Source organism: Lathyrus oleraceus, chromosome 1 (assembly GCF_024323335.1).
Source record: "Lathyrus oleraceus cultivar Zhongwan6 chromosome 1, CAAS_Psat_ZW6_1.0, whole genome shotgun sequence".
Classification (NCBI taxonomy): Eukaryota; Viridiplantae; Streptophyta; class Magnoliopsida; order Fabales; family Fabaceae; genus Lathyrus; species Lathyrus oleraceus.
Genome location: NC_066579.1, coordinates 246,104,235 through 246,120,660, shown reverse-complemented (window position 1 = coordinate 246,120,660; position 16,426 = coordinate 246,104,235). Strand labels below are relative to the sequence as shown.

Here is a 16,426-nt window from a genome sequence, read left to right as displayed (position 1 = left end):
TGTTCACTTTGTACCAAAATCACTTGTAAAAAACTTCACATTCCCAGCGTGAGGAAGCAAGAGTTTTCAAGAGTGCTATGTACGTGAATCACCACATTTACTTCAATGCAACTTCCTTATTTTTCAATTGTTCCCGTTGAACACTTTATTTTAATTTCGTTTACGTTTGAATTATCCTTTTATGTTGTCGTCTAAGTTGTCGACACTAATTCTATTACGATAATAGAATTCACCAAAAGCGTGTTCGTTGTGTATGTCTTTTGAATGTTATAGTGATGTCGGTCACGAGTCACCCATAGTCTATAGCATCATCATTTCGTGTGGAAAAACCTTTGCTTGTTCAATATTTTGTCAGAAGCCGTTTCTCACAAAGTTAATAGTCCGTCGAATTGAACGAGTTACCCTGTTACATTAGCACATGTCTTAGGATCAACTGGTCGATCCTGCAAGTAACCCTTAGTTTTAAGGCTTAGGGAGGACCAACGATTGTTTACCAATTTCCACAGTAAACAATAAGTCCATTAAAAATATCCAAATGCCTTGGAGCAAGGCATTATTGAATATTAGAGACAAAAATAAAGGGGGTCCATGTTAAAAATATTTTCAGAAAAATAAACTAAATGGGGGTAAAAAATAAATCAAAGTTGTAAATAAATAAGGTGAAAATAAATAAAATGAAAAAGAAAACAAAATAAAATAACATTTTGCACACGCTGGGGGTTGAACCCCTGACCTTGGGGTCATAGGGGGGATCAACCCCCTCTCCCACTGGGCCAAGCGCTTGATGGTGTTAACAAACGCATTCCACAAAATAAAATAAATAAATAAAAATTAAAATGGATGCGCGCGCTGACCAACAAACCAGGACACGACATGAGATATTCTCAAATTCAAAAAAACGCGCAAACGATCGTTTTCAACCTTCAACCTTAGAAAATCAAAACTTGAAAATACATGTTTTTGAGATTAAAGCACAAAACTATCTTGTAAACATGAAAATAAATCCTCCTCCACACTCAGAGCCATTGATTGGCTCTGAGTGTGGAGTATTTTACCACGAACCAAATGAACACAGTTGACCTAATTTAAAATTTAAATTCTGAATATGGATTAATCAAAGCTAAAAGTTTGGGGTTAATGATCAGAAGGAAATTTCGAGGTGAATGATAACTTGTTTCAAAGATGGGGGTCAGTGGAACTACCTGATCGGAATCGATCTCAAAGTGAAGTTCCAATGACTTAGCTCAGCTTAGGTGAGGCTCAGGGAAGGTGAGTTAGGGCTTTGTAAAGTTTGAGTAGAGGTCACTGATGGATTTTGGGTGGTTGTTTGAGGTTGAAACACTATGAAACTCGAAAATGCAAACTCTGTTTTGGTGGCTTTGGCTCGGGTTAGCAGCAAAGGTTTTATGGCTTTGGAAGCTTGTCAAATGGTTGGAACACCTTCCCCATATTTATAGGGAAGGTGTTGGGATGGATTTGAGGGAAAGTTGTGGAGGTTTGCTTCAGAACGGTGTGGAGATCGAAGCATGCTAATTGTTGGACATTGGGGGACATATGTGGTTGTTGTATGAGCTTGCTTTCACCTTAGGTCACTTTGCCCTGGTCCTTAGCATTGATTTGGAACAGACAAGGGACTTGGTTTGGCCTGCTATGGATTTTGCTTTTTACCAATTTGGAAAACTTCTGATTTTGCACATGGGACCGGGTTTTGCAATGTGAGGAGTTTTGGAAGCAAAGTTGACATCCAAATACACCACACTACCATATGAAATGTGTTTCGGGACCATTGGGATCATATTGAATTGATTTAAGGGCTTGGTGAATGGAAATGCAAAATTTGTCTTGGCATGTCTGGTTTGGCCAATCAGGATGATCACCAATGTTTGAACCAAGGCCAAATGAAATTGGCTCGTGCATTTTGCTCCAAATTTGTGCCAATTATTCATTGCCATGTACTTGATTGAATGCAAAAAGAACCAGGTCAAAAGGAGTTGTGATTTGGAAATGGCAATGTGGTTAAGCAATGGTCTTGGTCATGTTTTAGGGCATGATAAACATGTTGGACCCGCTTGACCAATGCAAAAATTGAGGTCCCTCATTAATGATATAGGTCTCGGACCTTGAAACAAAGTTGGAGAGGAACTTATTTATGACATTTGGCTCGAAGTTAAATTTAAAAATCTTGTGAAATGAGAAAGTTATGGTCTTTAGAACTTCCCATATGCTATTCTTGCCAAAAAGTGACCAACCAACATGACCTAAAAATGTGATTTTATGATTTGTTGATTTCCAAGGCATAATGGTGGATGTTTTTATCTCATATGATTATATCATGATGGGAAATAAGATTTGGAGCTTTGTGGAATGGTTTTAGGTCAAGTTCATGGGTGGATCAAAGCATTGAAAGTTGAAAAACCATGACCAAACCAAGTACTTGTAACATTGATTGGATGAATGTTTTAATGATGGATTTTGATTGTAATGGACATATTTGGATGTTGAATGAGTGGTGAGGTGATTGGATGATCAAAATGAAGTAAGGTCAATGTTAAGGGATGCCCAACTAAGGGTTTCTTGAGCCACACGTTTTATCAAGAACCAATGTTAAACAACTAGGATTTGGTAATGTAAGGATTATATTGAGATATTTTAAAGGTGCGGGACATGCACAAGCTTTGGATTTGAGGGGTCCTCAATGACATGACCAAGATCCATGTGGAATCGTGACTTGTGCAAGCCAAATGAGGGTCAAGAGTTAGGGTTAGGGTCCTTGGGTGACTAGATGGATCTTGATGCTTCTTCAAAGGGGACTCACCATCCAAATTGAGTTTGGAGAGTGAGTGAGATTGTAACACCCCGATAAAAATGAGATAATTATTTAATTTAAGTTAATATTATATTTATTAATTTAATTAAATAATTGGAATTATTGGATTATTATTATTATTATTATTGGAATAATAATTATTGGAAAATATATATATAAGTTGGAAATAAGAAAAAGAGTCCCATTTGGTAAAGAAAGGGTTTCACGTGAAAAGCAGAGAAGCGGCTGAAAAAAGGAAAAGGGCAAAGAGACAGAGCAAGAGGAAGAAGGTTGGAGAAGAGAAAAGCTTGAAGCTTAAAGATTCGCCGGATTAACTCAGGTAAGGGGGGTTTATCGTCGTTTAATGGGTATTATGGGTTAACATGTAATGGGTAGTGATGAACCGTTGATTTGACCCTAATTGGGATGTTGAATGCTGAAAAATTGTGTTGGATAAGTTGTGTTAAAACTGAAATTGAATTTGTAATTGGATGGGTAGTGATTTTCCGAAAACGTAGCTTCTTACGGAATTGGAATCGGAGGTCCGGAAATCCTCCAACGGCGGGAAATACGGAGAATTCTGCATTCTGCTTCGTGTTAGCGCAGGAACAGCTTTCTGTCTTGCGTTAACCGGTTAACCCAGGGTGTTAACCGGTTAACACTGTTATGAATTGTGAAAAATTGCTGTTTTGTCTGCGTTAACCGGTTAACCCAGGGTGTTAACCGGTTAACACTGTTGTGATTTCTGAGAAATTGCTGTTCTGTCTGCGTTAACCGGTTAACCCAGGGCGTTAACCGGTTAACACTGTTAAAATTGGCCAGGAAGCGTGTTCTGTCCTGCGTTAACCGGTTAACCCAGGGCGTTAACCGGTTAACACTGTTGGAAATTGGAAAAATTGATATTTTAATGTTGTGAACATAATTGGTGATTGGCCTATATCGGTGTGTGATATAGTAGGGATTATTTCCCGTTGTTTTGAGTAGGATAGGTATTAGTAGAGTGTGCTAATACTGTGACTGAATTATTTGGCATGACATAATATGATTATGTGATAAATATGCTGATGATGTGTGAAAATATGCATAATGTTGTGAATGTATATATTATGTATGCAATTGTGAATGGACTGTTTATGGCTTAGAGTGTGAGCATATGTACATTGTGGATGATTGTTGATGTTTGCATGACTAAGTGATTTAGCTTGCATATTGTGGCCTTTATGGTGGTAGCTAATTCCCATGGTGAGGAATTAGTGATGAGTTATTGTGGATTGTTGTTGATGTTTGCATGCTAGGTGATTTAGCGTGCATAGCATGGCCCTTGGGGTGGTAGCTAATTCCCATGGTGAGGAATTAGTGATGTGAGTCACTAGGTCTCAAATGAGTGGGACTAGTGAGCTTGGTAGCCGTACCTGGATTTGGTCGGTGAAGTTGAACTATATGTTCACGAATAGTCGGTACCGCATGCATGGAGTCTCATTGCATAATGTATGTATGGCGTATAATATGAATGGATGTATTCCAATATTATACGTGTGTTTTGTGTTGGTGTTGAGTATGAATTGAGATTATACGTGTGCTTTATGTTGGTGTTGAGTATGATGTTTGAGTTGATGTGCCGTTACTGAATGTGTGTTATGATTAGGGTGATGAAATGTGTTAAATTACTTAACATTGCATGATATTTTATAATGCTTATTATATCGATTGAGGAACTCACCCTTACAACTATTTTTCAGGTAACGAGCAGTGATTGAGTAGGAGCTAGTGCTTGAAGTCTAGTGTAGTTCCTTAGTGGGTCATGCTCTGGTAGATGTAACATCGGGATGGGATGTTTTAAATGTTTTATTGTTGGTTGTGAACCAGTTTACATGTAATATGCTACATGTTTTGCATGATTGATTTAATCTCTATCCGCTGTGTATTGTGCAAATGCTTTATGTTTTGAATTAATAAAAGAGCATGACAGTTATCATGGTGAATGGTGTGAAGTAATTGTGTGACACCCTTAATTGCATATTTACTCTGATTGATATATGTTGTTATTTTAATTAAACTTTTGGGGTATTTTAGAAGGGTGTTACAGAGATGACTTGAGTGATCCTCTAAGCTTTGTTGGATGCTTGAGGATGAGATTATGGTTAAGGTGGCTTGGGCACACCCTATCATGACCAGAGGATCTTAAAGCTTCACAGATGAATCCCATGCCTTGAGTTTGTAGATTATTGAGGATTATTAAGTATATATGCATATGATATGACTTGTATGGGGATGTATGATTATGAATTAGGTTTAAGAAGGCGATGTGAGGGTATGACACTTATGACAATATTAGTGTATTTCTTAATTTGTGCGCAAAAACCTTAACCAACAATCATTTTGAAACAGAGAGAGTACCCTTTAATACTCTTTTTTAAATAAATTTTTTATTGGGTTATTTGAGACTATTACATTTCTAGGACTCATTTTCAAAGCTGTCCCATTTGAAAAATAAATCATGCCAATGTTTTTTGAAAAATTGACTCGAAGTTAATTGGTATCATTTGAGTATAACCGTCTCATCTGATTATTACTTAATGTTTTAAAAACAAGACCGATCATTAAATCTGTGAAAGAATTGAGTTACTGGTTTATTGGTCGAGCCACTAAGTCATTGGTTGAACTAAATAATAAACTTAATTAAATCAGATAACTCGGTTGAATAAATTAGTATATGTAACAAAATTCCACCGTTATTAAATTGGTCGAACTAAATGACTCGTTCTTTAAAAAAATTATGACACCTATAAAAAAATCACATTTCACAAATTCATTATTTAAATTCAAATTCTAAAAATAGTCATTACACACAACAAAACAAAATAGTATAAAATATAAATCTATATAAATTTTAAACAAACTCTAACTGTAAGATAAACTTTATAATAAAATAATTCCATTGTATAATAAATTTAATTTTAAGGAAAGAAAATTTTAAATGAGTTTTGAATAAGTCTATTTATATTTTAATTTTTTAATAATCAAAACAACGTCGTTTTGTCGGAGAAAAAAAAGCAAGTATTTAACCCATCAATTTCTCAAAATCATCGATTTGTCGATTTTTACCAATTCTAACCGATTCAATAACTTACCCAATTCAACAATCATATCAGAACAACGACTCCTCCGATTCCTGGTTCGATCTTTAAAAAAACGATATTATCAAATAGGTGGGGACCAACCCCGGTGAACCAAGGGTTTCTCCAATTTAGAGGGGTTAAGCTTGTTTTTTTTAAGAAAAAAAAATTCAAAACGTTGTTTTATATTTATTTAAAAATAAATAAAATTTTAAAATAAAAGATAGATTTTAAAAATTAAAAAATTAAAAAAGTAAAACATAGAAATCTCATTATTTATACATTTTAAAGTTATTTTGGGAATTTCTTAATGCACCACATATGTTACTTACACACCATGTGAAAAATGTCCCTCAGATTTCAGAGATGCATCTCCGGACGAACCTTGCACCAATGGTATGACAAATAAAATGATTGCCACCCTAGATGAATACTAAAAAAAATTCTTGAGATACATCTCCAAAACATTTCAGCAAATATGTTGATAGTTGATCAACCCAGTGAATATTCTGAAGATCCATCTTCGAGAGTTTGAGGCGGGATTTGGAAATTTGATGTCACATTTGCATATCAGATATTTCCGGATATACATCTCCGAAATAATTTGGTAGAAGATAGAACTACATGATCACACAACCCTTGTTTTTCACTCAAAACTCTCACTAAAAACCCTTCCATTCTCAAATCACATTTTCACTCAAAATCTCCAATCTTGTGTTTCATCACATTAAAGGGAGCAAAAGAAGTTGGAATTCTAGGTAAAGATCAATTGTTTCAAGCCTTATTGCTCACATTGAACTTGTTTTCAGTATGAAAAACTAGCGTTTTTTTCGAAAATGTACCTCAGGAACATGTATGAACTTACCTGAAAATGCATTTCCGATATCAGACTTTGTTCAATTTGTCAGTTATGTTTACAAAATTAGCACTTATTTACTATTATGTGGTAATTGTTTTTATTAGACATGGTGCACCCCGATATTTTCCCGAACAAGTTGTGTTTCTGAATGTTAAATGTGTTGTTGTAAAGGCGGTAGATATTGGAAACCAATTTAAAAATGAGCAAGCATTTGAACCTCGTGATGACATGCTTCACTGGATTCATACGGAGACCTCTAAACTGAGATTTGGTGTGGTTATCGGAAGGTACGATAATGGTTCGGATAGAAGATGTGCTTTTGTGATAATGATGTGCGAAATAAGTGGGAATATAGACCTTCTCTCCGGAATTTTAAATGTGATGACACTGGTTCAATAAATGGAGATTTAATGTCATATGTAGTTTGCATAACCATGATTTGTGTCAAAAGTTAGTCGGCCATCCAATTATGTGCCGCCTCATGCCGAAAGAGAAGAAATTCGTTGCTGACATGACATTGAATTTGGTTCAATCGAAAAATATACTTGCAACTTTGAAACATTAAATACTGAAAAATATCTCAAATATCAAGCAAGTGTACAATATTCGGTACCAAACTAACAATTCGCTTAGGGGGGATAGAACTGAAATGCAATAACTGTTGAAACTGTTGGATAATAATAGTTATGTGTCTAGGTATCGAATGTGCGAGGATGGAGTTATCGTTAGAGATATATTTTGGACTCATCTTGATTCCATCAAGTTATTCAACATGTTTCCTACTGTGCTCATACTTGATTCAATGTACAAGACCAATAAGTATAGACTTCCATTATTGGAGATGGTTTGTGTTATATCAACTGAGAATACCTATTATGTAGGGTTTGTATTTCTATAGAGCGAAAAAGAGAAGAATGTTACTTGGGCTTTAGAGGTGTTCCAGACAATGTTGAAGGACCAAAAAGAGATGTCTAAAGTTATTGTTACCGACTACGATATCATCTTGATGAAATCGGTTGTAAATATATTTCCTACTTCTTATGTATTACTTTATAGACATCACATAATACAAATGTGAGAAGTCGGGTTAAACCTGCGGTAGGGACGAAACAGATAGTACGGAAATAGAAAAGTGGTGAAGGCGGGTGTGGTTGTAGAAAAATGCATGGAATCGTATAATAATTTCTTCCACAAAAGAATTATATGGTGATTCTATTATGCATTTCAGGAAAGTGTGCAAAATATATCCTGATTTGTTGAAATATGTTGAAAGCACAATTCTTGACTAGGTGAAGGAGAAAATTGTTTATGCTTGTACTGATACAGTTAGACACCTTAGAAATACAACAACTAACTGAGTTGAGTCTGCCCATGCTACATTGAAGAATTGGTTGGGAAATAGTAAGGGAAATTTATGTAGAGATTGGGACTCCGTGAACCAAATGATTCAGAACCAACATAATGAGATACATACATCATTTGATCGGAGTATCACAGTTTTGGAACACAGATTTAAAGACAACAATATTTATTCTCAATTGGCCGGAAACATATCTCGAGAGGTTTGAATTATATTTTTCATAAGGCTAAGCGATCTGATCATGTAGGCTTCGATATCGCATATTATGGATGCATAATTTTTAAAACATATGGTCTCCCATGTGCTTGTGTTATTGAAAAAAAGGTGAAACTTGATAGCCCGATAAGAATGGATGAGGTTTTCACTCATTGGAAGAGGCTTAGGTTTGATGATGATGGTGTCATGAAAGACGGTAAATCGAATATCTCTGTCTTGACCGAATGTGAAGTGATACAAGAGAGATTTTTGAAAGTTGATGACAAAAAGAAACTCCACATAAAATAACAATTGAAGAGGATTGCTTATCTGGAAACCACCCTCTCAACCTGTAAAAACAAAAGGTGCTCCAAAGAAGCTCAAGCCTATATCGAGTGGAAATTCAATGCTGCGGTCTCCTTCGTATTTTGAACATGTTGACAAAGTTTTTTTGGACTCACCAACTCCAATCTCTCCGAATTCTTTTCCTTTGTGGCAACATTTCCCCACTGAGGATTATTTTTAACATTCATATCATATGCACCATGAGGTCTCTTAGGGACCAAAATTTGTTTCTATATTGTTATTTAAGCCCATTCTACTGAGTCGATACGAAGATTTTAAACCTTCATCTCCTCAGTTAGAACGTCCTAAGATCCCTCATGCTATCTCATCATATGCATTAGCATTGGGATCACACCTTGGCATCCTCCTTCCCCCTCATTCATTGGGTTTGATTGGGAGAGATCACCAAGCATCATTTAATTATATCATACTTGGTATTTTATCATCTTTACTAACCAAAATACCAAAAATATGTCTTTGCATTTGTCTAACTCTTTTGTAGGTAGGGCACATGACCACCTGTGATCTATCAAGTTCATATCTAGGGTTTAAGACCCCCATTGTTAAGAGCTCAATCAAGAAATGATCCACAATGGCTCTAGGAATCATATATGGATCCCCATGAGCATCACATGTTATTTTGGTCAAGAATTCATCAAAAGTTTGGAATTGGTTTGCCTTGGAAACTGTCGCAACCCGAAAAATACGGTAGGTGCGAAAAAACAACCGGCGAAGAAGGAATGACAGAAGAGTCGCCACCGTGCGTTATTTATCCCAAAGGAGGGAAAGGAAACGCTCGAAGTAAACCTGGAGAAAGGAAAGGAAAAGACAAGGTCTCGCAACCAAATCTTGGGTTCGGGAGTCGATTATGCGAAGGGAAGGTATTAGCACCCCTACGCATCCGTAGTACTCTATGGGATCCACTCTTGTTGTTTCTTGTCTAAAGGGTGTGTGTTTATCTTATGTATTATTTACTAAAAGAAAAGGTCAAAGAAAATGACTCGCATGGATGTCGCATCCACTGCATACGTATCTCATCTGAATATGAGAATCAGAGTCTTCGTAGCTCGGCTACCTATGGGTTAAAGAGGAGTGTGCTCGCTAAGATGTCGCGTCTTATGCCTACATATCTCATCGGGAATGAGAATCAGAGCATAATGTAGTTCAAACTAACTACGGAAACAAAGGGTCTCGATTGCAACTAGGGCAAGAGAAAGGGAAAGTCTCGATCGCAACGAGGGCGAGAGGAAGGATCGCAACGAGGGCGAAAGAAAACAAGGATTAGTTGTTAGTCGTTAGTCAAACTCGGCAAGACATCGCATCTTGTGCCTACGTATCTCATCTGAACATGAGAATCAGAGTTGCCGTAGTTCGGCTAACACGCACACAAACAAACACAGGCAAAGGCAAACGTGGAGCCTGACTGCCAATCACTGGACTTACATCAGCATCCGAACCAAACACACACAAAAGGGGCAAACGTGGAGCCCGACTGCCAATCACTGGACTTACATCAGCATCCGAACCAAACACACACAAAGGGGCAAACGTGGAGCCCGACTGCCAATCACTGGACTTACATCAGCATCCGAACCAAACAAACACAAAGGGGCAAACGTGGAGCCCGACTGCCAATCACTGGACTTACATCAGCATCCGAACCCAACAAAAACACACTGGAACCCGAATGCCACTTGATGGACTTACATCAGCTTCCAAGCACACAACAACCAAACAAGTTAATAGGGAATCGGGAACTCGAGCCTATAACTGTCAAGCACACACAAAAAGAAAAAAGAAAGGTGCCCGGAGTGGTCTCGCACGACCACCTGCCTACATACCTCGTCTGGAACAAGGATCAGGGCGATGTAGTTCCCCTTTATAGGGGAAAGGATGAACACAAACTAAAAGAGACGCTGAGACGTCAAAAGAAACAAAAAGGTTAGAAAAAAGAAAAAGGGCGCCCGGAGAGACCTCGCACGGTCTCCTGCCTACGTACCTCATCTGGTATGAGAATCTGGGCGACGTAGTTCCCCTACATAGGGGTTGCCATCTGAACATGGACTTAGAAAAGGAGGACACCAGTTGTGTCAAAGGAGAGTGGGCAATGTGTTCACGTCCTGGCAGTAGGTGTCGCAGCTCGCTGAATCGAGTCTTAGGCAGTTACCTCTTTGCAATAGAACGGACTACATGCCACAAGATCGAAGACGCTCGGAAAGGTCTAGAAGTGGGGAAGCTCTGCCCTAGAGTTGTCATGCAATATGTACTTAAGTGTTTAGGATTTACAAATGGGAATATCTACCTAATGTTAGCATGCAAAGAAAATGGGAATCTTACCTATGTTATCATACAAAAGGATATGGGAATCCTACCTATGTTATCATGCAAAGGGTTCTATCTAATGGGTGCTACTTAATCGGAACAAGAATCGACGAATGGAGCAAGGAGAAGTGTTAGGGATAAGGGTAGATGGCGATGCATGAAGCAATCGACTTACAAGGTTGATGGCGATGCATAAAGCAATCGACTTACAAAAGGGAGGATGAATACGTGCTGGTTCTGTTAGGTTTTGAAAAATGATCACTCGACGTTGGATCGAGGTTTTGGTCTTGTTTTGAAATGGTGATCGGGTGTTCATTTTATTTCTTGTATTAACAGATGAATAAAGAATGAAAGAATATTATACATTTCATGGGAGAGGGATACATTTGTTATGAATGGGGGTTGTCATGGCAATCAAACAATACATGCCTCATACATCATACAAGTAGGCAACAGTTAATCAAACAAGTAAGATATAAACAAGTATATAATCAAATCAAATAATCAAAGAATGAAATAATGAAACAATAAACAATGTATGAGTGTAAGTGCAAGGGAACCGGCTCATTGTAAGAATGCCCAAGAGTAAGCTATGTGAGGTCGATGGCGATGCTTAAAAAGCAATCGACTTACAAGGGTGTAAAAATGGGCTCGATGTTAAATCGAGAAAAATATGATTTTTTGTAATTTTAAAATGGTTTTGAATGAATGATGAAGTTAAAAGAAAACAAAGTTTGCATTATTAACAAATGAAACTATGAGTGCAATAAAATTATAATACAACATAAACATGGAAAAAATGAATGCTAGAGAAAGGAAATGTTATATATGGGTATCGAACCCACTACCTCGAGGAAGGCAAGACAAACCTTCCTCCACTTGGCCATGGATCGCTAGTTGTTACTGTAACAACGACTCAAATACATAACCAAAATATTAAATGGGCCCTGAATGTTTCTAAGGTCCAACAGGATGTAATAAGCTAAAAAGAAGTGAACGTGCGGTCGCCCCATAAAGCCCAAAAGGGGGGACGGATCCAAACCGGGTTATCCGGATCCACAGGCTCGATCCAGTTTAACCCTTCACCTTCCACAGGAAAACACGTGGGGGACAGGAATCTTCCATCCCAACAGTCATATGCAGTGACCGAGAAAAGAGACTTAAAAACCTAGGGAGGAACACCCCAAAGGTGGCCTCGCACAGTGGAAAAGGTGTTATCCACGGTAGCCTTAACTTAACAGAACGAAAAGGAACAAATGAGATGTTCCCCTCCACCTCAAACCTTCTCTCCTCACTTTGATACATTCATATAAAACCTCTCTATCAAAGAAAGAAAAACAATTTTCCTCACCCTAACCGATACTCAACCTCAAAAAGAACAGTGATTCACAGTTATGAAAGAAAAAGGAAGATATACACACATTTACGAAACCGAAAATGAGATGAAGAAAGAGCGAGAAATGTACCGGATTGGGAAGTTTTGGGAGCAAGTCAATAGGATAAGTGCTTCTCGAACCTTCTTTTGTTCTTCGCAGTCACGGCTCCCTTGGTTATCGTGGCGTTTGTGGTGTTTGTGAGGAAACGATTTTGATGGAGCTCAAAGCTTGTTCAGAAATTCACAATGAATCCCAGTGGCTTCGTAACAGAAACTTGGTATGAGTCTCCTTTTCAAATCTCTAGGGTTTCTTTTTTGAAGTTTTTTTTCGCCGCTCCATCCTCTCTACTGATTCCTCCTTCTCTCTATTTATCTTCCATGCATTTTAGGGTTTCAAAAGGGTCCCTGCTGTTCAAAAGGAGTAACTCTGTGAAGTCCCTCCGGTGTTCAGAAATTGGATTGGCCTCTTTGATGTTTGGACTTGGAACAGGTAACCTGAGCATTCCTCTCTGTTTTGTTTCTATTCCAATTTGGGAATAATTCTTGAATTAACTGCTTGGTAATTAATTTGTGTTTTTTTTACTGCAGTGACTTTTTTGTGAAAACTCAAGAGCAGTTTCGGTTGAGGTTCAATGGTCTGTTATGGACGTTTGGGTTCAATTGTGTACTGGTCTTGTTTGGACTTGTCGATGCGGATTGTTGGTTGTTGCTGCTGCAGTTGATGGTTGATGCAGGGAAAATGATTTCGGTGTTGATAAGTTTGATGACCAAATAGTAACAATTTGTGACCAGTGTGAGAAGGAGTATCATGTTGTTTGCTTGCGGAACATTTGGGCTACGTGAGTTGGAGAGCATTCCACACTTCAATACAGAAAGAGCTGAAGATCCATATAAATTCTTCAACTGGAATGTTACTCATGGTGACATCTGCCCACTTGGAGTTCGCCAAAGAGGTATATTGATGAATGGATAATTCCCTGGCCCAGACGTTCATTCTGTTACAAATGACAACCTCAATATTACATGTCGCCTCCGCTTTCACCCAATCAGCCTGCAGAATGCCTGTGAGCAGCAACAGCTACTGCTGCAGCACCAGCTGCACCAAATTGAGATTGTGCTTGCAACAATTTAGTGTCAATAACGGTGACAGGATTGTTTAAAAGATCATTCTTGGCCTGCTGGTGGTATGGATTGGTATTAAGATCGATAGCTGGTCTGGGTGGCACGCTACGCTTCTGTGGTGAGAGTTGATGTTGCCTTGTGAATTATCCTTGTAAATTTGTTGTGCCTGTACAACCCTTTGGAAAGGATGTGGAGAGATTGATTGCGGAACAGTATTCTGGTAGAAGATTCTTGCATCATAATTATCTTTTGTGCTTCTCCCATTGTTACATTGAACAGGCCCTATACTTCTACCTGGTTTGGCTGCTGGCGCTCTTGGAGGAGGTCGTAAACCCTTTGATTGGCTTAAAGAATTTGATTCTGCTGTTCTAGAAATTTTGAATGGTTGCATACTGGGAGGAATTGTACTGCAGCTTAGTTCATTGCTCAATTACTTGGTGGCAGCTTGGTGAATTTGGTCATGGCTTTTATAACAACAAGGCTGGATATTAAAGCAATATATACCATTGGTTATTCAAGGATCAAAATGGAACATGGAAGGTTATGGTTAGAATATAGACTGTGCTGGCATTCGCTGTTGTTTATCTTGCAGGTCATGGTGTGTGACTAGTGTTGATGTCCTCTTGCAGCACTTGAGCAAATGACAAGTATTCACTGCAAAGATTATGCATATCTGGCTTGAGCTTGAAGCAGGTTTGTTGCAGGCTCATAAATTGGTGTTGACTAAGTACTGGTATGTTGACCTCAAATAGCTATTCTGCGTGGCCTGTATCATAATAGAATTCGATATATCCCTGCGAAAAAATCCTGTTGGGTCCCCAAAAGGTGCCGCACTTGTTCTGCCTGGAACGTTGTAAGGGTCTCTCCATTGATGCATCAGACGGCATATGAGCTAACCTTGACAATGCAGATATCCTATTGTTCATATAGTTCTGATATGTGGCAGTGTTTATGTTCTTGAATAGTGGAAGGACATAGCTCGCCCACAATATTGCTGTTTTGTTCCTAGGAACTTCTGGCGACTGTTCAGTACTCCATCCATAACCAGCCATCACTTCACCTGGTGTGACAAGATCCACACGTACTCCGCAAATATCTAAGGCAGCCATTACACTGTCTCTTAAATCAGGTAAAACCAACTGTATAACATTTCATACATACGTACAAATTTGATGAGGATCTTCACAATCCAGCAACATAGTGTATGCTATCCTAAAACATAGAGAATCGGAGTCTTCAATACCGGTAAAGTATTCATCATCATAATCTGCTCTTACTTTTTTCTCATTGTTGATTCTCTTATCCTCCCTTCTAGTTCAAATACTCTTTCACATAATCATACATACGAGGTGCTAAATGATGCTGAATTTTGTTGACAAATTGGCTTTGACCACTCCATCTTTGTACTTTTCAATGCAGGAAATTGGTTTGCCGATGCTTCTATTGACAACATTATGCACATGACATAGCCACTGAGAAAATTCAGCATGTGACCCCGACTGTACAGGATTTGATCTAAGAACTTCTTTAAAGTGATTTTCACATTCACTGCAAGGGTACATTCGAGACAGGATCTGTACCAGTTCTTTTACATCTTTCTGCTGTTGTCTTATAGGATTGTCTGGATACTGAGCAGCAATTTAAGTTTCCACCACAAGCAGCATAATGCAATGGAGTGCTTCCCGCCCCTATTAAATCCATTGATGTTCCATAATGATATGTTGCAGCTAACACATTTGCATTAAGATCCAGTAGCAGTTGTACACAATCAAAGTACCCGTTTAACGCAGCCATGTGAAGTGCGGTAATGCCAACATCAACCGTCTTGTTTACAAACTTGGACAACGTACTTTGTTCGTTTTTCTTTTCGTATTTAATCCATCACCCACGTCAGCATCCACGCAAGCATGTAGAGTTTCATAAGGAGCACTTGGAACAAAGTCAGCCACAACAAGTCTAATGCATCTGACACGCCCACTGACAGCGGCAAAGTGAAGAGCTGTCCTCCCACTGAGATAATCTGCTTTCATAACATTGCATCGATAGAGCATAAGGGTCTGAACAACTTCCCAATGACCATGTCTACAAGCTTGCATCAAAGCTGTCTGCCCACAATAATCTCTTGAATTCACATCAGCTCCCTTCTCAAGCAACAATGCCACAATCTCGTTATGACCCTTGGAAGCAGCAAAATGAAGAGGTGAATTAAGACCACCAAAGGTTGAGTATTTGGCAAAACTAGGATTGAATTCCAAAAGCATCTTTGCTTCAACCAAATCACCATCCCTCGCCGCAGATACCAATCTCTCGCCAAAAGCCTAACACCCAAAAGAATTTCCCATCTGCGATGAAATCTAGTAAGAAAAACAATGGTGGATTCAAACAATAAAAAATGGGGTGTTTATGATTTGAAGAAAAATGAAAACTTTGGGTTTATTTTTTATGGTGATCTGGCGGTTGAAAGAGAATGAAGGTGAAAAGGTTGGAACTTGGAATGGTGGTTCAATGAAGGAAGACTAGTCTAGGTCTTAGGTGGTAAAAAAAGTGAGTTGGCCTTGGTCAAAGTTGACCAAAAAAAGTCAATTGTTGACCAAAGTCAACAAATAGCATTTCTTTGTATTTCCTTTATGACTTCTTTGTAAATGGATATTCAATGGACAATTATGGATAGAATTAGGGCTTAATGGATTATGGTTGACTTTGGTCAAAGTTGACCAAAAAGTCAACTGTTGACCAAAGTCAACAGTTGGTCAAAAATGCCAAATTTTGTATTTTTTGTATGGAATCAAATGTAATGAAATAAAATTGAAATGGATTAACAAAATGGTTTGAAGTTGGTTTCACAATTGGTTTAATCATGACTTGAATATTTGACTTTTGAAAAATAATTTGACTGATAATGCACATGAACAAGCACCATGACTTA

General features: G+C 38.1%; 1 pseudogene; it reads right to left on the bottom strand.

Annotated features, from left to right (window-relative positions):
• Positions 1–14,252: 14,252 nt before the first annotated feature.
• On the bottom strand, positions 14,253–15,842 carry LOC127101780 (E3 ubiquitin-protein ligase XBAT33-like; annotated as a pseudogene).
• Between the last annotated feature and the right edge of the window lie 584 nt (positions 15,843–16,426).